This window comes from Girardinichthys multiradiatus, chromosome 13, assembly GCF_021462225.1.
Source record: "Girardinichthys multiradiatus isolate DD_20200921_A chromosome 13, DD_fGirMul_XY1, whole genome shotgun sequence".
NCBI lineage: Eukaryota > Metazoa > Chordata > Actinopteri > Cyprinodontiformes > Goodeidae > Girardinichthys > Girardinichthys multiradiatus.
In genome coordinates this window covers 15071564-15095017 of record NC_061806.1, presented here as the reverse complement: position 1 = coordinate 15095017, position 23454 = coordinate 15071564, and the positions used below count along the sequence as shown (strand labels likewise).

The window sequence follows — 23454 nt, the reverse complement described above, 5'->3', positions numbered from 1 at the left end:
CTAAGAGGGGTTACAGGGCAGTCCCCTGAGAAAAACAGGTGAAGATACTTAATGGTGATGTAATAATTTACTGTGTAATAATAATTATACTGGTCACAACACCCCCACATGCCATTAAAGTTCCTGTATGGGTTCCATAAGATGACCACATTTGTAAAGGTCCAATAAATTATGCTGGAAGGCTCAAGCATTTCAGACATATATTGCTTTTATTCTCCAGAAAGTTATTAATTGATCTAGGTCTTTTTGTGGTTGAACTTTATTTCTTTGTTGACTCGTGAAGAAAAGGGTGACAGCGTTAGACCACATGAGAAAGATTCATCAATATCTTTATGCAAATTCTACTGTGCTAACAAAGACACAAAACTCAAAACAGAGACTGATATGTGAAATGAGAAAAAGGAGAGTGTCTTGAACCTTTAAATGCTGATGATGCATTTTAATTTATTTTGGTGTTTCTCCACTTTGATTTAAATTTACTTTGACTTTCTGTCTTTTGCTTCTATAAAAGGTACGCTTAGCCTAGTGATACAAGACAGGGTGTCTCACTTAATGGGTCTCTTTATTGACATAAATATTTAAATTGCAGATTTACGCCAAAGGCAACAAAGCTATGAATGAACACACATGGAACTATGTAGTATACAAATGGTGTGATATAACTCTAAACATTTTTATATTTTCGATTCTTCAAAATAGCCACCCTTTGCTTTGATTACTGTTTTGCTCTCTTAGCATTTTCTCCATGAGCTTCATGAGGTGGTCACCTGTAGTTGTTTTCCAAAGACTCTTAAAAAAACTTTCAAGAGGTTGATTGAGAGACGGTCGAAAGGTAATATGTTAGTCATCACAGCAAAAGGGCGGCTACTTCAAAGAATCCAAAATACAAAACATATTTATAGTTCTTTATTCAATTTTTGGTTTGCTACATAATTGCATATAGGCCTTCAGTGAGAATCTGTTTCATAGAGTCATTGGAAGAGCTGTTGCTGCCATTGCCTCTGTACCCTTTTTCTTTTTCATCCCCATCTAAGGTTCTCTTGGCTTTTGTTTAGCTGTGTCTCCTTACTAGATAGACATTGAAAGATCTCCTCCTTCCATTAACTACGTGTACGCTCCTTGGTTTTCTTTCCCAAAGAATATAGTCCTGACCACCCATAACATAGCTGACACATACAATTCAGAGAAAAATGTGGAGCAATAATATCTGCCATACAAAGTTCCAACCTACTACAGCTGACATCCTAATAATGCAGTTTAATTGTAGGACTGTTGGTTTTTGTTTTATAAGATGCAGCATTTGAAAACAAAACTTTCTAAATCACCTATCAACTTTCCCTTTTCAGGTGGTGAGAAAAATCTCACCCCACACATTTGTCCTTGCTGTCATTCACTTTAACTTGTCTCATGAGAACTAAGTTTCGTTAGGAAATGACACATTTAAAACTTTTCTTTGACATTTCCTATTGCTCTGCTCGTTTCTAAAGCAATGCAGGGATTTAATAAAATACATTTACCAGGCAGAAGTAGGCTTAATTGTAATTCTGTCGACTTATGTAGCAAGTGCTTGAATGAAACAGATATTCATATATTTGAAAGTCACACTTTGCAGCATAAAATGCATATTAATGCACCTGAAAGAGCAGCTGTCAGACACTTATGTATTTATACCTTCCTGCACCGTACACCTTTTGAAACAGAGTAACATCTACAGTTATTTTCACTGCTTTAAACTGATTGTTATAAGTAATTAATGGATTGTTAAATGTGCTGTTCCTAAAAAGTATTTCTACCTCTAGGACATTTTCAGACGGTCACATTAGAACCATAAAATTCAAGGTATTTTATTGGGATTTTATGTTTTGACTTTTTTTACAATTATGTTGAAAAATGTGGTAAACATTTATATTCAGCCTTCCTGAGTCAATCCCACATTTTGAAGTACAAGTTTTTTTGGGCCATAGTCCTACAAACCTTTAACAACCAGAGACTTAAATCAGTCAGACTAAATGGAGAGTGTCTGTGCACAACAGAATTTAATTCCTTGACACAGATTCACAATTGGATTTAGGTCTGAACTTTGACTCGCCGATTCTAACGCTTTGCTGTAAACCATTCTATGATAGGCCAGGCTATAAGTTTAAAATCATGGTCCTGCTAGAAGGTAAACATCCACCACTATCTCAAATCTTACATCTTTTACAGCAGGTTTTTTTCTGGAATTGCCCTGTATTTAGCTCCATCCAACTTTCTGTCATCTCTCCAGAAAAGCACTCCTGCAGCATGATACTGCCATCACCATGCTTGAGTTTGGAGATGGTGTGTTCAGGGTAATGTCAAATGCTAGTTTTTCAATACACATAGTGCTTACAATGTAGGCCAAAAAGTACACTTGTGGTCCCATCTGACTAGAGCACCTGCTTTCACATGCATGCTGTGCCCCATACATTGCTGTGGCAACCTGTAAACCTGTAGAATTTCCAATGTATTTCTGTCAAATATAGCTTAATTCTTGCTAAAATTGGATAGGAGACATATTTATGGAGTGCACAACAAATAGATGTTGTTGGGTCATCATCCAGCCAAACGAACTACTATGCAGCTCAACAGGCGTCACAGCTCTGATGTCACAGGCGGTGTGCTTTACAAGGGCTCGCGGAACATTCCGACTCCGCTTTTTTGCAGCTGGAGCCAAGACAAGTTACCACACTACGGAAGCACATCTTTGGAGAATCAGATGCTCAATCCATTCAAAGCTTTGATGCATTCCGAAATCAGGTCATAAACTGCTGATTTGATCTCCATCTACCCTCAGCACATATCCTTATTTTTGGTTATTAATGTAACCCTTTTGTAGAATAGTGCATGCTCAATTAGGGGAAACGTTGTTGACCAGAATAGTTAAATGTAAGAGAGGCTATTGGTTTAATAATTTTTCACATAGATAAAATAAGTCAAAATACAGTTAGTGTTCCCCACTATCTGATAAAATGGTTAACACAGTGACATTTAGTGTGGTTTACATTATTAATTATTATTATTTCATTATTTTCATTATTATTAATGATAATTAACTAATTGTAATTAATAAGTGCTCTGAGCCCAATAATCACACCCCCAGAGTGTATCTCTGATCTCTATTGGTAAGAAAAGATTTTTGGGTATTTATATATATGAATATTTATAACCAATAATCATAATCCCTTACAATGTTCATTCAACAGATTCTCAAGCCTGAACTGTGGATCCCTGCAGCTCCTCTAGAGTTACCAGTGGCTTCGATGAATGCTTTCCATGCCTGACAGGTTAGATAAACAGCCATGGGGTGTTGTAAACCTGCTAAAATGTCTCCACAACAATATCCCTGATCCATCTATTGTTTTTTTTTTTTTCTTTTTTTGTCTTCACTAATGTTCAATAACAAACCTCTGAGGAGCTGTATTTATGCTGAGATTTAATCACACATATGCTGACTCTAATTAGGTGCCTTATTAAGGCAGTTGGGTGTACTGGATTTTATTTAGGGGTATTGAAACAAAGGGGGCTGCATACAAAGGCACAAAATGCATTTTTATTCATAATCGTGGATTACTTTGTGTTCGTCAGTCACATAAAATCCCAATAAAAGTAATTGAGGTTTCTGTTCGCAATGTGAAGAAATGTCAGACAGTACAAGGGGTATAAATATCTTTTCGAGGCACTGTCATTTGGACCCAATCGAGACAAACATAATAAAGAACAACTACTTTGAAAGTGTACGTTTTTCACAGTTTTATTAAAATGTTTAAAGGTCAGTCAGTCATTTTCTATAATGCTTCATCCATAGTGGGTCACAGGGAGCTGGTGTCCATCTCCAGCAGTCTATGGGCAGGAGGCAGGGTACAACCTGGACAGGCTGCCAGTCCACCGCAGGGCAACACACAAACAACCAAGCACACACTCATTCACACACCTATGGGCAATTTAGAGAGACCAATTATCCTAGAAATGTATTTGGACTGTGGGAGGAAGCTGGAGTACCTGGAGAGAACCCACCCATGCATGGGGAGAACATGCAAACTCCATGCAGAAGGACCCCTGGTTGGGAATTGAACCCAGATACTTCTTGCTACAAGGCAACAGCGCTACCCACTGCGTCACCGTTCAGCCCAATGTTTAACAGTGATTGTTGTTATGGTTATTATCCAGCCATGACTAGCCTCTGACTTTCCAAAAACATACCTGCAGTGAAGCTCTTTGGTGTTAAATGCACCGTAGAACCCATTCAGCATGCAAAACAAAAGGATGAGTCTACTGTCTGACCTGGATTCTCTCTCTTATATAATGCTCATTTTCTCTCCTTTACAGCTTGTGTCTGGCTCTGCCTTCCTGTAATACATGAACACTTAGGCAGAGATTTGCATACACAGAGGGGAAGGAAAAGTAGGTTTGAGTGTGAGAGCATGATGGAGGGAGCTTCAGTCTTTCTCAAAGGCAGACAAAGACAAGAGATCACCAGCCTGTCAGTGTGAAACCAGCCATTCAGTCTGAGAGGCATCATGCATGATAATCCCAAAGGAGTGTAGAGGTGTCTATTTATGTGTGAATGGGTAAACCAGCGTGTGTGCAATTTAGTCTGCCTCCAGGTTTAAACAGTTCAATGAGAATATGCTCACATTCTTTGTGGTGCAACCTACTGCGTGTGAGCAGCACAGGTCAAATTCAAACTAAAAATTGGTTGCTGTGTTTAAAAGTATTTGTACTCTCATACCATTTTCCTATTTCTATGTATGAATCTGGCAGATATGTGGGTTTGTAACTACTATGTCAACAGTGTTCCCACACATTTTAAAGTGAAAATTCCATACTTTTCAAGACTGAGATTTCCAGATGGATGGAAGGAAGAAAGGAAGGATACATATTCATAACATAATTAAGCAGAAATATTGGTTAAACATGGTTAATGTCTTTTGTAAACATCTTGAATCTCAGTTTTGTTTTACATTTACCTATACACACACAACACTTCCGCCAACCAGCATATAGTTAGCCCCTAAACACCTGAACAAAAACAATACTCTGTCTGTAGTATACGTAGTATATTATGTTAAAAAAATAAATAAAAATAAAACCACAGTACTTTTAAAGCCAATGGAACAATGTCAGTGAATGGACAAAACTATTAATATTATTATACTGTATATTATTTAAAGGTCCATTTAAAGAGTCCCCAGGTAGATTTTGTTAGAAAACAGTCCTTGGGGTGCTGATTTTATGAGCCTATACCTGCCAAGCAGTCAAAAGTTTTCTGTCCAGTGCTGTAAACTGTCTGAATGAAGCAATCACACTGGGACAAAACAACTTTTATGCTGCGAGTCAGATCGAACAAACTCTTAGCTGATGGAGGGTGGGGTTAAAATTTAGCAAATATATCAAATATGTTTTATTTGGTGGTTGTAAAAAAATACAGAAAGAGTTAACAGAGACTTTGTAAATTTGTTGGACTGCAAGAAGTGATTCATTGTCATTGTCACATTTAAAAATGGATGAGCTGCTGCTCCACTTGCTTCATTATACATGTCCTATGGATGAATGGATGGATAGATTGATGGATCAAGGGATGAGTGAACAACTTTGGGATTGACTGATGAATTGACAATTGGTGATTAGAAGGACAGATGGATACACTTGTATGTTCATCTTTTATTTAACTTGTATAAAAAGCAGACTGGTTGGGGCTACCTTTTAGGTGGATAGAAAATTCATATTTGTCTAGACATGAAAAAAAGTACTTAATTTCCATACATTTCCAGCCTTTTCCAGACTTTGCAGGAATTCCTGCAAATCATGCGACGGGATTTTACAAGTAAGAGATGTGCTGTGCAGGCCACTATTCCCTAACATAATGGGATTAGTTTTATGTTGCAGTATCGCTGATCTGGAGAGTAGAAAACCTCAGAACATTGTCCTAATCCACCAAGACTTTGCCCCCCAACTTTTCAAGAAATCACATTTAAGTTTCTTACCCTCCCACTCTACAACACACTGCTGGTATTGATCTATAGGGTAGCAGGAAATGCATTTCTGTAGTGCTCATAGAACCAAGTGACCAGTTTATTCATCCCCAAAAAGTCTCACAAGAGTGTGTCAAGCAGATGCTCTCCATGCTGAAAACACGAGTCACCTGCCTTGTTTGGAGACGTCCTTGTGAATACCCCAGCTCTTGCTATTTATCTCTGAGTGTGGAGCAGGTGCTGTGTACTACTCAAACAACAGAGCGTTGAGGTGAGCATTCTTTGAGCTCTCTCTCTCTGGATGCCTTCCAGCAATGTAGATAGAGAGTTGCACCGTGATGTCAGAGAAAGAAAAAGGTTGTTTGTGACATAAGCCTTACAACACCACCACTTGCATCCTTTCCTTTCAGCCTGTTTAAGTCCTGCTCTTCTCTTACTTCCCCTTTTTCTGTTTGTCTGAGCTGCAGTTGTGTTAGCTCACAGCAGCTGTTTGGCTTGCATCAACTCAACATACATATAAATAACTAATCCTGAAAATAATAGGGTGCATTGGTGATCACAAAATGACTTTCTCCATTTTGTTTTCTGTAAGAGTTGAAAGATTATTTTTTATGGTAATTTAGCAAAATCATTTATAATCCTTTAATTCTCAGGGACCTTAACTGTAATCTGATAAAACTAAAATCAAACCCTCACAAGCACACCTACTTACAAACATCAGATCTGGCCCTCTCTTGAATTTCACATAAGATTTGCTTAAATGGAAAATACAGTAGAAGATAAGGGATCCTCTTTTAGACTCTAGGGTTGCTACTCTCTTGTATGACATGTCTCTTAGGCAAGAGCGAACAGTGCCATCTAGTGGTATATTTGTATACACATAGTTTGCAAATAGTCCTTGATTTTATTAGTTAACTTTCCCAGCTTTAAAAGGTATGAGTGAATGCTCAAAAGAATACATGTGTTGTCTGTAGCCATAGACCATTATGATCACACACAGGTTTTAGGAACTGTAAAAGTGATGATCATGATCAGTTAAATGCAGGCTACCCAGAAGCAAACCATTCCAGGAAGAATTAATGCAGGTATTGATAATGTTCTTCTGGTGTAATTTAGTTATCCTGCAGAGCCTGTGCCTTTTTCCTTTACAAAACCCTAGTTGAACAGTGGAACATTTTCCACATTACCAAACAAAATGGTCTAATAATAATAATATTTTATTCATTGTAATTCATGCCACCACAAACAGATTGCAACAGCAAAACAACTTATCCTGCATTTGTAATTGTAGGTATCAATAATCAGTTTTATTTAAAAGTGAAAAAAAGTTCAGGTGAGCTTTAAACTAAAACTGGCTAATAGCGTGTTTGATGGCTTTTCATCTTTTACTTTTCAACTGCATATTGTTGTTGGTAAAATGGAAGAAATGTTGAATTTTCTGTGCATCTTCAACTACATTTTGCTCAGGTGGGACAACGAGGGATATGGACACTTTTAAAAAGTTAGCAGCTTATCTCCTTATTTTTGTTTTTCATCAGTTATCCTTTTGCAGCAGACTTACTGCTGTCTTATGTGTTAAATTGTGCATAATTTTTATGTAATTAGGGCTGCACGGTGGTGCAGTTGGTAGCACTGTTGCCTTGCAGCAAGAAGGTACTGGGTTTGATTCCCAGCTGGGGATCTTTCTGCATGGAGTTTGCTTGTTCTCCCCGTGCATGCGTGGGTTCTCACTGGGTACTCTGGCTTCCTCCCACAGTCCAAAGACATGCCTGTTAGGTTAATTGGTCACTCTAAATTGCCCTTAGGTGTCTGAGTGTGTGCATGGTTGTTTGTGTGTTGCACTGTGATGAACTGGCGACCTGTCCAGGGTGTATCCTGCCTCTTGCCCATAGACTGCTGGAGATAGGCACCAGCTTCCCTGCAACCAACTATGGAATAAGCGGTAGAAAATGACTGACTGACTATATTTTCTGGTGGTCATGGAACTCTTAGTGACTAAATGGACATCCTTCAATCAAATGAGGTGTGAAAAGTTGACAGGTGGGGGTGGGACTTCCGGTGGCGTAACTGTATGTTGTCATTAACCGGATGTTGTCATCACAAGGGAAGAATCCTAAAATGGATTGTACAGCTAAAACTCTTTGTTTGGAATCATGAGAGACTCCAATTGGTAAAATGGGTGATAATTTTAGTTACATTAAGCTTTTCGTTTTTCATCTTAGAGCAAAAGTTATTGAGGATTTAGAGAAAAAGGTCATCCTGTAACTGCTGCCTCATCCTTCTAATTCAAAGTCTTCTTCTCATCCAACATGGGAGGCAGAAGTTGTATCCTGTAGGTGTGATATATGTTAAACGTCACAAGAAACTGAAAAATAAAAAAAAAGTCCTCAGACATGTCACTGTTTATTGAATTAAGGCAGACATTCGCAGCTGTTTCTTGTGGATTGTCTCAGACAAAGTCTTCACATCGATTGTATTCATAAAGTAATTAAAACGACCGTGCTCCTTCCTGGCCCAAAGTGTCGAGCATTGTCTCAGACAATCCACATCCACTGTTTAGTGAATTAAGGCGTCTGCGGTTTTGCTGAGGTGCATCAGGGTTTTGACCAAGGATTTCATCATTTGAAACTAAAAAAAGGTGGCGAAGTCAGTCATTCTGCTTTTATTGAGAGATACAACACAATCGTTCCTGGGAGATCAGCTTCAAATCTGGTAGCTAAAAGTTTATTTTTAACCTGTTACACTGAAATATTATTATAACACTTGTAAAGAGAAAAAAAAAAAAATGTCAGAACATATTTCAGGAAACAAAGAAGGTGGCGAAGTCAGTCATTCTGCTTCTATCGAGAAATACAACGCAATTTTCAGTAGTAAGTATTCCTCTGTAAGAATTCCTTAAGTGCTTGTGAATGCTTGTTGGATAATGATAATGCTTAACTTATATTCTTTAGAACCCATGAGTGACGAGCTGGATGATATTGTTTTTACACAGTCTGACTATGGTAATTATTAACTGCAACAACATCTGGTTTAGGCAACTGGTGAATGCTATTTTGTGATATAAAAAATAAATGAAATAAATTCTACTTACAGATTTAACAAGAGACGTATTCTGAACATTGGAGAGGTCAGCGTTTGTAACTGTCTGCCTCCGAAAAAAATCAAAGTTGAGACGGAAACTTGTCTTTAAAAAAGACAATCCGATCCCAGCTAAACATGAAATAGAGGGCGAAGCCATTCATGCGCCACAGTCCCCTGACTGTACGCCGGAAAATTAACAGCTCCGGAAGAGGAGAGTAAGTAAAAAAAATATATATATATATATATATATATATATACATATATATATATATATATATATATGTATATATATATATTTTAAATGCATATGTTTTCACGGGTGTATGTGATATTGCAGACTTGTTTTAACCCCTGAATAAATATTTTACAGATATATGGAATGATTTAATCCAGAACCCAAGCCTGGATAACATTCAGCAGAACTGTACCAATTCAGTGCAGGAAGAGCTGGAATCGCCCAGAACCGTTCAACTACCCCGTGTACGGAGTAAGTTATAGTATTCCGAATTCTGTCCTATCCAAACCTTCACAGAAACCAGATTTTTTTTTTCGAAAGACCCACATTGTAAGGTAACTTTATTTTGTTTCACAGAATATCTTACATTGAGGAAAAGATGGCGACTCTCTGCTCTGTATACCAGGGCAAAGCTTGTTAGAGGTTTAATGAATGGTACGTTTAATTATTATTTTTACCTACTGAATTAGTTTGTATATTTCATTAATTTCTTTTTTCTTTATCTTTCCAGAGGCAGCCTTGATGGTGGAGCAGATTTCATCGAGACCTGGACAGCAACAGCGCAGACAGAGAGTTTCTCTATCCTTAAGTGAAAGTTATAATAAAGCATCAGGTTTAACGCTTCTGGCTGCATGTCAAACACTGTTACTGAAACATTGTGCTGATATCAAGGTAATTTAAACTGATCCCTGGGTTTTATTCTTTTTCTTCTTATACTCATGTAAATATGGATAACCAAATTATAGATGCGCTGAATGAGATGAGGAATGTTGTCGCTCAGCTCAGTGAAATTCCCGTTAATGCAGAAGTACCAAATAACATTGGTTTAAGTGAAGATGCATCTCCTGCTAACAACAGTGAAAATGTGCACGGTGATTTATTATGCTCATTAGAACAGGCAGTTGAAGATTTAAACAGAACACCGTCTCCACCCTGCATTCATCAAAATGAATCAGATGTCTTACAAATTCCTTCAACGTCACACGCCGTTGATCATACTGGGCAGCATGGCGGTAATTTCAATCCAGAGGTTGCAGTCAACCCTGATCCGATTGAGGGAGATCCTCCTGCGACTGTTGAGCGTGAACGTTATAATAACATTGATATAAGGAGACATTTCACCATCCCACCTCCCTGCCCTGGTAATGTCCCTGATCTCGCTGCAGTCTATATAAATATCATGCGTATTCTAACTGAATTAGCCGATACTGCAAGATCTTTAGCCAGACGTAACGATGTTGTACAGCTAGAATTAGTCGGGGAAAATCTCAACAGTAACGTCATGTTTACCGTTACCGATGATGGAAATATGATTCTGCCTGCTTTCGAGGATTTTTTAGATGAGTTAGTACAGTCCAACGCTGAAATGCCTGCAGATTATAACCTGGAATTTGTTCTACAGGTAGTTAACGACCCTGCAGGATTAAAAATGTTACAATGCTTGACGGATAGAAATCAAAATTCAGAGGGAACCCATAAGAGTCGAAAAAGCTGGCTTCCCCATTCTCTTCCAGAGTCAGAGCCAACCAGTGTTCTCCCGGCATTTGTGAAGGATGTGTGTTCACTATAAAGTATGCGGGTCCTGTGAATGTGTCAGCTAGCAGCGGCAGCTGGTCGCACGCCCATACACCGTAAAATAAATATCCCAGCAGATGATGCAGTAGATCCTCAATTTCATGATTATTTATGTCTGATTAGATTAATAATAATCCACCAGCACAAGCCTCTTTGAATCAATCTCTAAAATAGTCATAACAAGCGTAGATGATCAGCGTGGTTATATGAGGCAATCGCATTTTCAATCTTAAATTCCCGCTGGAAAGTGGAGATAGTGCATTTGTGTCCTTACCCGAGTTAAGATTAAATGCGAATAGAGTATCCAAGAGTGTATACTCTCTAGTATCCTAGAGATTATTCTTGACGTGTTATGCTCAGCGGAAGATCTTTTTGATGTCGTCCTGTAGCCGTAAACAAGTTGTAATACTCTCTCACTGAAATGCCTTGGTTAAAATTAGGTTAGAAGGCCTTAGCAGTAATTTGTTTACCATCCTTGCATAAGGCTAAATATTCCATATCAAAGTGATTAAAGTGAAGAACAGAACAACAAAGTGGTCAACAGAGTTTAAAAGAAGTCTCTTGCAGAAAAATGTCTGCATGCAAGGGTTCTAGAAGATGTACCTCCCTGGAATTTGCCGTAAAGCCTGCTCTGCTGTTAAGACCTTGGTTAGGGCCGTTAGTTGTAACAATAGAGTTCAGAGCCCCTGCAGTGTCTTTGAAAAAAAGACCAGAGCTAAACTGTCTTTTTAAAGAATCCTCAGAAAAGTTTAACATAGTCTCAATCATGGCTCTATATGGATGTGCGGCGCTGGATTGTGAAATCAATCGATCTGCGAGACTGACAACACACTGATTGAAGATATACAGGTCCTTCTCAAAATATTAGCATATTGTGATAAAGTTCATTATTTTCCATAATGTCATGATGAAAATTTAACATTCATATATTTTAGATTCATTGCACACTAACTGAAATATTTCAGGTCTTTTATTGTCTTAATACGGATGATTGTGGCATACAGCTCATAAAAACCCAAAGTTCCTATCTCACAAAATTAGCATATCATTAAAAGGGTCTCTAAATGAGCTCTGAACCTAATCATCTGAATCAACGAGTTAACTCTAAACACCTGCAAAAGATTCTTGAGGCCTTTAAAACTCCCAGCCTGGTTCATCACTCAAAACCCCAATCACTGCCGACCTGACTGCTGTCCAGAAGGCCACTATTGACACCCTCAAGCAAGAGGGTAAGACACAGAAAGAAATTTCTGAACGAATAGGCTGTTCCCAGAGTGCTGTATCAAGGCACCTCAGTGGGAAGTCTGTGGGAAGGAAAAAGTGTGGCAGAAAACGCTGCACAACAAGAAGAGGTGACCGGACCCTGAGGAAGATTGTGGAGAAGGGCCAATTCCAGACCTTGGGGGACCTGCAGAAGCAGTGTACTGAGTCTGGAGTAGAAACATCCAGAGCCACTGTGCACAGGCGTGTGCAGGAAATGGGCTACAGGTGCCGCATTCCCCAGGTCAAGCCACTTTTGAACCAGAAACAGCGGCAGAAGCGCCTGACTTGGGCTACAGAGAAGCAGCACTGGACTGTTGCTCAGTGGTCCAAAGTACTTTTTTGGATGAAAGCAAATTCGCATGCCATTCGGAAATCAAGGTGCCAGAGTCTGGAAGAAGACTGGGGAGAAGGAAATGCCAAAATGCCAGAAGTCCAGTGTCAAGTACCCACAGTCAGTGATGGTCTGGGGTGCCGTGTCAGCTGCTGGTGTTGGTCCACTGTGTTTTATCAAGGGCAGGGTCAATGCAGCTAGCTATCAGGAGATTTTGGAGCACTTCATGCTTCCATCTGCTGAAAAGCTTTATGGAGATGAAGATTTCATTTTTCAGCACGACCTGGCACCTGCTCACAGTGCCAAAACCACTGGTAAATGGTTTACTGACCATGGTATCACTGTGCTCAATTGGCCTGCCAACTCTCCTGACCTGAACCCCATAGAGAATCTGTGGGATATTGTGAAGAACGTTGAGAGACTCAAGACCTAACACTCTGGATGAGCTAAAGGCTGCTATCGAAGCATCCTGGGCCTCCATAAGACCTCAGCAGTGCCACAGGCTGATTGCCTCCATGCCACGCCGCATTGAAGCAGTCATCTCTGCAAAAGGATTCCCGACCAAGTATTGAGTGCATAACTGTACATGATTATTTGAAGGTTGACGTTTTTTGTATGAAAAACACTTTTCTTTTATTGGTCGGATGAAATATGCAAATTTTGTGAGATAGGAATTTTGGGTTTTCATGAGCTGTATGCCACAATCATCCATATTAAGACAATAAAACCTGAAATATTTCAGTTAGTGTGCAATGAATCTAAAATTTATGAATGTTAAATTTTCATCATTACATTATGGAAAATAATGAATTTTATCACAATATGCTAATATTTGAGAAGGACCTGTATATCAAAACTTGCGGAAGACGTCTTTCCTCTTCGTGTGTCAGCTGCGACTGATCTCCTTTTTCGTGCTTGCCGATTTTTAACCGTTCTTAAACGATTACCAGGGGGTCTTGTTCTAGGTCTTTTGGACAAAACCATAATTCCTGAACCTTCTTGACCATCGGTGTGTGTACAACCACTCATTTTACTCACAGCTCTACCTATGACATCTGAAGCGATATTTGATGCAGCCGTTTTCAGATGGGGTTTTACAATAGCAAATCCTTTTTTAACCAGAGGGGATATGTAGCGAAATAATTTTGAAAATAATGATCCAATTCCGCATCCGTACATGACCGGGGCCCCATAAAACCCTGGCAGATTACCGCCTGATTGACTTACATAGTAATGTACAAAGTGATTAGGATCATGTCTCAGACTTAGCTGTGCCATGTTCTCTCTCTTGCCTGCTTGGTGCACAGTGTTGAAGGACCAGGGGAATATAAATGATAACCAATTGGTCTTAGATGTTATCATGATGTGTCTGACATGATGTAGCAGACACATCATGTCAACTACTTAAAAACACTGAAAATGCAACTAACAAACCAAGGAGCAGACCTGATAGATGGCGAACAACTTTTGAAAGGATCCACGACTGAGTTCTATACTAGCAAAATAAGATAATTCACTTTAAAGTATGCTATTTGAATCTGAATAAACACTTTTTTCATAATGGCTTCAGTCTCACAAACATCACAGTTTCTGAACATGTCTGGAACATCAACTGCAGAATAAAATATTTCAGCCTTCTGAAAATGTCTTGGGAGAGAGTGAAAGTAAGAAGTTTCAGTTCTCTGAGGTTCATAGCCACTACATGTGTGTATATATATATATATATATATATATATATATATATATATATATCTGGAATAGTTTATGCAAATACAATTTATCTCAGGCTACGTTGTGATATCACCGGTTTGAAGTGTAGTCTTACGACGGTCTTACCATAGACAAAATTTACAGGAACATTTTGGTCCGATTTTATTTCTATATGGATATTTTCAATATGTCTTCTGGAAACTGGAAGGTAGTGGGTGGGGTTAAATGTCAGAGTAAACATATCACTGAATTTGCCTTGTACTTTGATGGTCCTCAGTAAAGGTCCAAAAGTGTTGCCTACTATTTGCGGGCTGACCACGTCGCTGTAGCAGTATAGGTGACAGAAACCAGCCTTTATATCCACCGGAAAAGGAGCCAGTGTTGGTTCAGCTACATGAATTAATTCCCCTGGTTTCACACCCAGCATATAAGCTAGAGTACTGAAGAAGCATATTTCATACTGACCGCCTGCTTGAAATGCAAATCTCTTTTGAACTTTGCTGAATTTAATGCGGATACCCGAGTTAATTTGTTTGAAAAACATGTCCATCTCTGTCTCGAGTTGAATAACGCTGTTATAGTAGCCACCTCTAATCCTTTGCATATGGATCTCCACATCACCAACCTTCCTCCATTCAAAGTAGGGTACATTATTCGGTAAATTATACCATGTATGGGGATATGAAATATCTGCTAATGCAACCAACCATTGGCCTTCTAAATCAATATGTTGAGCTGAATTTACACGGATACTTGAACTGGTGGTATTTTTAAACACTTCCTTGCTATCATTAGAGGGAAGGGTAATGTAAAAACCGGCATCCTCTACCTTGCTGTCCATGATGCTGTATGAATCATAAGGTTTTAGCGCGCACCTATTTTATGCCTCTCGAAGTTCATCAAACCTGATCCAACTGTTGAATTTCTCAGGCCAATTTTTTCAGCGTACAAAAACCTGTTTGACTCCCTTGACTGTGCGTCGATTTAATATTTTCTCGACTTGATACATCTTGTCCTTAAATATTTTTACTTTTTGAAGTTCCTCTGTGTAAAAAGATCCCTCGATAGGTTCTCATCCATATCTTTGAGTTTGTATACAGGAGGAGATCGGGGTATCCGCTCATTCACTGTAAACACTTTATCCGCAAAGCTCTGTTTATATTTTTTGTCAAACACTCCACGTACCTAAGCCATTTCCTGAGGTCACTTCCATAGGGCTCATTTTAATGCTGGTGTGGTAGCTGTGGTTGTAGCTTCTAGCTAGGTTTTGCAGGACATCAATGTACCGCCGGTTGTTGTTAGCAGTAAAATATCTCCACATCCTTGTTTTTAACGTGCGGTTACCCCTCTCAACCACAGAGGCTTTTGCTTCACTTGCTGTGGCAAAATGTTTCCATTAGAAGCTTAAATTACTTGTTAAAAAAATTATTTACCTGCATCAGTCTGAAGTTGTTTGGGGACCTGACTTTCTTTAAAAACTGATTCAAAAGCCTTTAACACCTCTGCAGGTGTTTTAAAGATAAAGCCGAGAGAGAATACAGAAAAGACAAAACAAGTCATCAGACATCTGAGATCTGACCGTAGAACTCTAAAACAGAGTTAAGCTGCTTGAGACAGTAATTACCGCTCATCTTATCATACATATCTGTGATTGCACTATGGAAACCTTGTACCGATTTCAGTTCATATAAAACCATCTCTGCAATCGTTTTCACTCTGAAGTCATCTGCTTGTATGTGTCAGAAGTGTCAGAAGTTTCTGAATAGCAGGAAGGAGCTTGGGGTTTATGAGTTGTCACACGATACGTTGAAAGTTGATTTGGTAATACTTCTCCTCCAATATCTCCAGGCACTGATGCTGGCATTGGCTTGGGTGGTTCGTTATGCACCCGTAACAGGTTTCTTTGAGATAGTTCAAAACAGGTTATGTTGAATAAATGAATTATTGCTGTTTTCACCGTATTGATGAGAGCGGTTGAGATCCAGCCATCAATTTCATCACCCTTATTACTCTCCTCCTCCTCCGGTGAAGGCTGAGGGTCAGGTATCGGGTCTGGAGTTTGTGGGGAGGCGAGTAGCTGGTGGTTGCCTCGTCCTCCATGACCACCCTCTCGTCTTCAGGTTGGATATCAGTGTGTACAGACTCAGCCACACATAGTGGTGAATAGAGGTCGGGAGAAGGCGGATGATACGATCTGAGGTTGTATCCTGTAGGTGTGCCTGGACTGAAGAGGGACTCAGAGAACTGCGACGCCGAGGTGGTTGGTGAGTAGAGGTCCGGAGAAGGTGGATTATATGGTCCGGTGTTGAAGCTTTCACCATGCTCAGGAGAGAAGAGGGTGTTTGCTTGCTGGTTGTAGAGGTCCCAGTATGGTGTTTTCCCGTACGCTCCATACATTCTCAAGTTTAGCTGTCCCTCCGTTGTGAAGAAGAGTCTGTGAGCTTGCAGTTAGACAGATATATGTCGTAGGAAGGGGGGGGCGGGTCCTCAAAAAAGGGGGTGGGTCCTCAAAAGAGGGTGGGCTTTAGATCCACAACAGGGAACGTCAGGATTCTTTTCACTGACATAACATCAATCCATAACTTTGAGAAATGGCTTTCTTCTTGCCACTCTTCCATAAAGGCCAGATTTGTGCAGTGTACGACTGATTGTTGTCCTATGGACAGACTCTCCCACCTCAGCTGTAGATCTCTGCAGTTCATCCAGAGTGATCATGGGCCTCTTGGCTGCATCTCTGATCAGTCTTCTCCTTGTTCGAGATGAAAGTTTAGAGGGACAGCTGGGTCTTGGTAGATTTGCAGTGGTCTGATACTCCTTCCATTTCAATATGATTGCTTGCACAGTGCTCCTTGGGATGTTTAAAGCTTGGGAAATCTTTTTGTATCCAAATCCAGCTTTAAACTTCTCCACAACAGTATCTCGGACCTGACTGGTGTGTTCCTTGGTCTTCATGATGCTCTCTGCGCTTTGAACAGAACCCTGAGACTATCACAGAGCAGGTACATTTATACGGAGGCTTGATTACACACAGGTGGATTCTATTTTTCATCATCAGTCAAAACTCTCTTAACTCTAATCATTGTTCAATAAGTGTTATTTTCAAGCGAATGTTGCAAGTAAATTGCAGCATTTTATGCTAGTATTTAAAACAAACACTGAAGCACATCCCTCTGTTTTTAATTGGTTGATTCTAGATTCGAACCCTAATGACGACAACCGATTAGCTTGCAGGTTAACGCTCCTTCTTCACACCCCCGAGACACCTCAGCAAAGCTGCAGACGCCTTATTTCAATAAACAGTGGATGTGGATTGTCTGAGACAATGCTCAACACTTTGGGCCAGGAAGGAGCACGGTCGTTTTAATTACTTTTGGAATACAATTGGTGTGAAGACTTTGTCTGAGACAATCCACAAGAAACAGCTGCGGATGCCTGCCTTAATTCAATAAACAGTGACATGTCTGCGGTCTTTTATTTTTATTTTTCAGTTTCTTGTAGTGTTTAACATTGATCACACCTGCAGGATACAACTTCTGCCTCCCATATTGGATGAGAATAAGACTTTGAATCAGAAGGATGAGGCAGCAGTTACAGGATGACTGTTTTCTCTAAATCCTAAAAAAACTATTGCTCTAAGATGAAAAAAGAAAAGCTTAAGGTAACTAAAATTGTCATCCATTTTACCAAATGAGATTCTCTTGTGATTCCAAACAAAGACTTTTAGCTGTAGAATCCATTTTAGGATTCGTCCCCTGGTGATGACAACATCTGGTTAATGACGACATACAGTTACCGCCACCTAAGTCCCACCCTAGGAAATCCTGCCAACGGATGTTCCGCCCTAGGAAGTCCCGCTCCCACCTGTCAAACCTTTCACACCTCATTTGATTGAAGGATGTCCATTTAGTCTCTGCGCTTTTACAAACAAAGCCCGATCACCTTTTTTTTTGTTTGTTTCTAACAGGCAAAATGAATATAGGATCTCAGCCCTCAGTAAAGAGCAAAGAGTTTAGGCTGCTTGTGCTGAGTGATTTTTTATACCTAAATTCAATCAATAAATGGGTGTTTAAAAATAGTCATACACTCGCAGAAAGACACACTAACTGCTAATTTGTTCAGTGAAAGTCAAACCTTTCTCTTTCTATGGCAGAGTTTTGATTAGCTAGCAGAAAAGTTTGTGAATAAAGTGATCAGGGTGTGACCCAGGGTCAAGGATGGATATTTGTGGTGCGCCATGCTTGCTGTGGACAATGACTAGTTAAAATGTAAGGATCATTTAACATGCACTCCCATTTGACTAATTTATGACTTCCATTTAGATTTTTGTCTCCTGGGACTACTTAACATAACTGTCCAGTAATTAAAATAGACTTTGTCATACTGGAAACCCATTACAATCTTCAAAAATTATATATATCCTAAAATCACAATAAAAAGTCATTTCTGACTCATACCTAAAGGGGAAACGTGATATACTTTTTAAGTCAGAGAGAAGAGGTAAAGTGTTTTGGCTGTGCATCCTGTTCAGAATAATCAATAAAAAAGATGCCATCTTAGTAAGGCTCAAGATCTATTGGTACAATGGTATTGGTATAATGATTTCAAGAAGTGAAATGCGGGTTTGGGTTAAAGAACCACATCTCAACCTTCAAACATCTCATGGAGCAGTGTTCAATCCATATCAAAAAAACAGAATAAGTATTATAAAACTGCAAACCTACAAAGTCATGGCTGTCCACATAAAAGCAGAACATTAATCAGCCAAGAGGAACATGGTAACTCTGGAGGAGTGGCAGAGATCCCCAGCCTGCATGAGATAATCTATCATCATGACAACTATTAGTCGTAGAGTCCATGAATCTTGCTTTTATGGAAGAATTGTCATAGGAAATACATTATTGAAAGGAAACCATAAGGAGTCCTGTTCCTGGTTTGCCAAAAGTCATGTAGAGGGCACACCCAATACAGGTCCTTCTCAAAATATTAGCATATTGTGATAAAGTTCATTATTTTCCATAATGTCATGATGAAAATTTAACATTCATATATTTTAGATTCATTGCACACTAACTGAAATATTTCAGGTCTTTTATTGTCTTAATACGGATGATTTTGGCATACAGCTCATGAAAACCCAAAATTCCTATCTCACAAAATTAGCATATTTCATCCGACCAATAAAAGAAAAGTGTTTTTAATAGAAAAAACGTCAACCTTCAAATAATCATGTACAGTTATGCACTCAATACTTGGTCGGGAATCCTTTTGCAGAGATGACTGCTTCAATGCGGCGTGGCATGGAGGCAATCAGCCTGTGGCACTGCTGAGGTCTTATGGAGGCCCAGGACACTTCGATAGCGGCCTTTAGCTCATCTAGAGTGTTGGGTCTTGAGTCTCTCAACGTTCTCTTCACAATATCCCACAGATTCTCTATGGGGTTCAGGTCAGGAGAGTTGGCAGGCCAATTGAGCACAGCGATACCATGGTCAGTAAACCATTTACCAGTGGTTTTGGCACTGTGAGCAGGTGCCAGGTCGTGCTGAAAAATTAAATCTTCATCTCCATAAAGCTTTTCAGCAGATGGAAGCATGAAGTGCTCCAAAATCTCCTGATAGCTAGCTGCATTGACCCTGCCCTTGATAAAACACAATGGACCAACACCAGCAGCTGACACGGCACCCCAGAACATCACTGACTGTGGGTACTTGACACTGGACTTCTGGCATTTTGGCATTTCCTTCTCCCCAGTCTTCCTCCAGACTCTGGCACCTTGATTTCCGAATGGCATGCGAATTTGCTTTCATCCAAAAAAGTACTTTGGACCACTGAGCAACAGTCCAGTGCTGCTTCTCTGTAGCCCAGGTCAGGCGCTTCTGCCGCTGTTTCTGGTTCAAAAGTGGCTTGACCTGGGGAATGCGGCACCTGTAGACCATTTCCTGCACACGCCTGTGCACGGTGGCTCTGGATGTTTCTACTCCAGACTCAGTCCACTGCTTCCGCAGGTCCCCCAAGGTCTGGAATCGGCCCTTCTCCACAATCTTCCTCAGGGTCTGGTCACCTCTTCTCGTTGTGCAGCGTTTTCTGCCACACTTTTTCCTTCCCACAGACTTCCCACTGAGGTGCCTTGATACAGCTCTCTGGGAACAGCCTATTCGTTCAGAAATGTCTTTCTATGTCTTACCCTCTTGCTTGAGGGTGTCAATAGTGGCCTTCTGGACAGCAGTCAGGTCGGCAGTCTTACCCATGATTGGGGTTTTGAGTGATGAACCAGGCTGGGAGTTTTAAAGGCCTCAGGAATCTTTTGCAGGTGTTTAGAGTTAACTTGTTGATTCAGATGATTAGTTTCATAGCTCGTTTAGAGACCCTTTTAATGATATGCTAATTTTGTGAGATAGGAATTTTGGGTTTTCATGAGCTGTATGCCAAAATCATCCATATTAAGACAATAAAAGACCTGAAATATTTCAGTTAGTGTGCAATGAATCTAAAATATATGAATGTTAAATTTTCATCATGACATTATGGAAAATAATGAACTTTATCACAATATGCTAATATTTTGAGAAGGACCTGTACATGAAAAAAAGGTGCTCTGGTCAAATGATACCACAATTACACGTTTGCCTATATAGAAAGGCTATGTGTAACAGAAAATGAATACATCACACCATACCTACAGTGAATCATTGTGTGGCAGATTTTGGGTAACTAAGCATACACATACAATGTTTGTACACTTGTCACATTTGAACTTGTAGACATTTCTGTAAAACATATTGTTTACCTTCCATTTCACAGTTATGAACTACTTTGTGTCATTCTTTCACAGAAAACCCCACAAAATCCATTGACATTTATGGTTGTATCATGATTGAACATGAAAAAAAATTCAAGGATAATAAATAATTCATTAAAGCAGTGTACCTGACAAAATAATGAAAGATAGAGATCACAAGAGAGAGTATTAGATTTCTTGACAGGTATGAAATAGCACACTTCAAAAGAAACTTATTGAAATCTGGTACCATTTGCATAGCTATAGCCACATGAATACTTGTAACGAGTCTATTAGGAAAGACAAATGGCAGGGTTAAAATTTAACACCTTACAGAGATTTACAGAGATCATAAAGGCCTTGGTTTCACACTAGACACACATTTAAGGCAACTGCTTACTGACACAAAGATATAAAACCATGATGTTATGTACAGCTTGTGTGTTAATCTGTACATGTTCCGTGTGCGAGCTGGACATGTGCTGGCTTGAGCAACGGGACCTTGCGTGTGCTGCAGGATTTTGATCCATGGCACCGTTGTGTGTTACTAATGGTCTTCTTTGAGACTGTGGTCCCAGCTCTCTTCTGGTCATTGACTAGGTCCTGCCATGTAATTCTGTGCTGAGTCCTCACCTTCCTCATGATCATTGATCCCCGATGAGGTGAGATCTTGCATGGAGGCCTAGACCGAGGGAGATTGACCGTCATCTTGTATTTCTTACATTTTCCTATATTTGCGGCAACAGTTGCTGCCTTCTCACCAAACTGCCTGGCTTTTTTCCTGTAGCCCATCCCAGCCTTGTGCAAGTCTACTATTTTATCCCTAATGTCCTTATACAGCTCTCTGGTCTAGACTGTTGTGGAGATGTTGGAGTTTGTTTGATTGAGTGTGTGGACAGGTGTCGTTTATACAGATAACAAGTGAAGACAGGGGCAGTTAATACAGGTAATGAGTCGAGAACCAAAGGGCTTCTGAAAGAAGAACTAACATGCCTGTCAGTGCCGGGATTCTTGCTGGTTGTTACATGAACAAATATTTATGTCATGCAATAAAATGCAAATTAATTACTGATAAAAATTAAAGACTTGTACATGCTTTGCTAGTGGGAAACCCTGCAAAATTGGCAGTGTATCAAATACTTGTTCTCCCCACTGCAGTATCAGATAGGTAGACAGATTAAAAACTTGGCTTTTGAAAACAAATCCACACAGCAGCTTCTCCAACTAAATCAATTATAGTCAGTAATTGTGTCAAATTGCTGGCAGAAATTTGACTGGGACGTGGTTGCCAGAACTAGCACTTATGGTATTAAAACTGTTGGTTTTCAATTGTTTTATGTTCCTAATATTCAGCACTGATTGCAAGGCGGATTATTTAATTACACAAAGAGGATGTCATGCTGGCATTTTGAGCATATATGGTGCTGGGCTACTTAACCATCTGCTGAAAAACAAAATTACTCTTTAGTTCAGGCCAATATAGCAGGAAATGAAGGGAGGGGCTATCATCTTTGCCCCTACAAACTATTCTCTTGCCCCGCTAGATGAGGCTGGCATTACGTTCTGGCAATATAATAAGCGGGGGCTGCGATTGTAAGGTCTCTATTGGTTATAATTCACCCATCATCCCTGGTTTTATCTGCTCCAGCAAACCCAGACATCTGAATGACGACGCCAGCTCCTTCACTGACTGCGTCTGACCCGGCTCATGGACAGTGATGTTTCTTAATTATTCAGACAATGGAGTGGGGAATGAAACAAGCTAATTGGGGAAAATTCTCTGACAGCCAGGTTAATTTGGGGTTTATTGAATTAACATGTGAATTGGTGTGATGTCATTAATTACAACAGGACTGTTAATAAGGAAATTGGAACTTTGAGAAGGAAAGGGGACTTTCTGCAGCAGTAGCAGAATATGCTACCTTATACAGTATCCTAAACTGATAGCTTCTGGGACGGTGTGTTCATGGTGTTTTTTAGTCTTAGTTTTTCATCACACATAGCATTTTGCTTACAGACCAAATAATTGATGTGGGTTTTTCTGATCAGAGTACATAAAATTAATTAATTAATTAATCATTCAGTCATACTTTGTATTGTACCTTTTATACAATCCTGTGCAACATGGAGTGCTTTGCGGGATCAAAAGACAGATTTAAACAGACTACTCCACCTCACCTCCCCAAAAAAGTTAAAAACATTTGGTAAAAGAGAACTGACGAGATGAGGAAATTATATCACTTTTCTATGCTCTATCAACAAGGAAACATAGAAGGATAAAAAATATTTATTTGATTTTCTTTTTCACTTTTGGTTTTCTATAATTGATAAATGTTGTAGATATTCCTGTTGTTTATTTGTGTCCAGTTAGTATCTTTTTGTCAAGTCAAGTGTTTTTATATAGCGCTTTTCAGCAACAAGGCACTCAAAACGTTGTTTGTTTTTTTTCCCTAAGATGATTCCTGTCAATTTAGCTGTGTAGCCCTTCTTT

At 39.5% G+C, this 23454-nt stretch overlaps 1 long non-coding RNA gene across 1 annotated transcript; it reads left to right on the top strand.

Annotated features, from left to right (window-relative positions):
• The first annotated feature begins 797 nt into the window (after positions 1 to 797).
• Positions 798 to 5520, top strand: LOC124879630. The gene is made up of 2 exons (XR_007041068.1): positions 798 to 3305; positions 4348 to 5520. It is a non-coding gene; the product is annotated as an uncharacterized LOC124879630 (long non-coding RNA).
• Positions 5521 to 23454: the final 17934 nt, after the last annotated feature.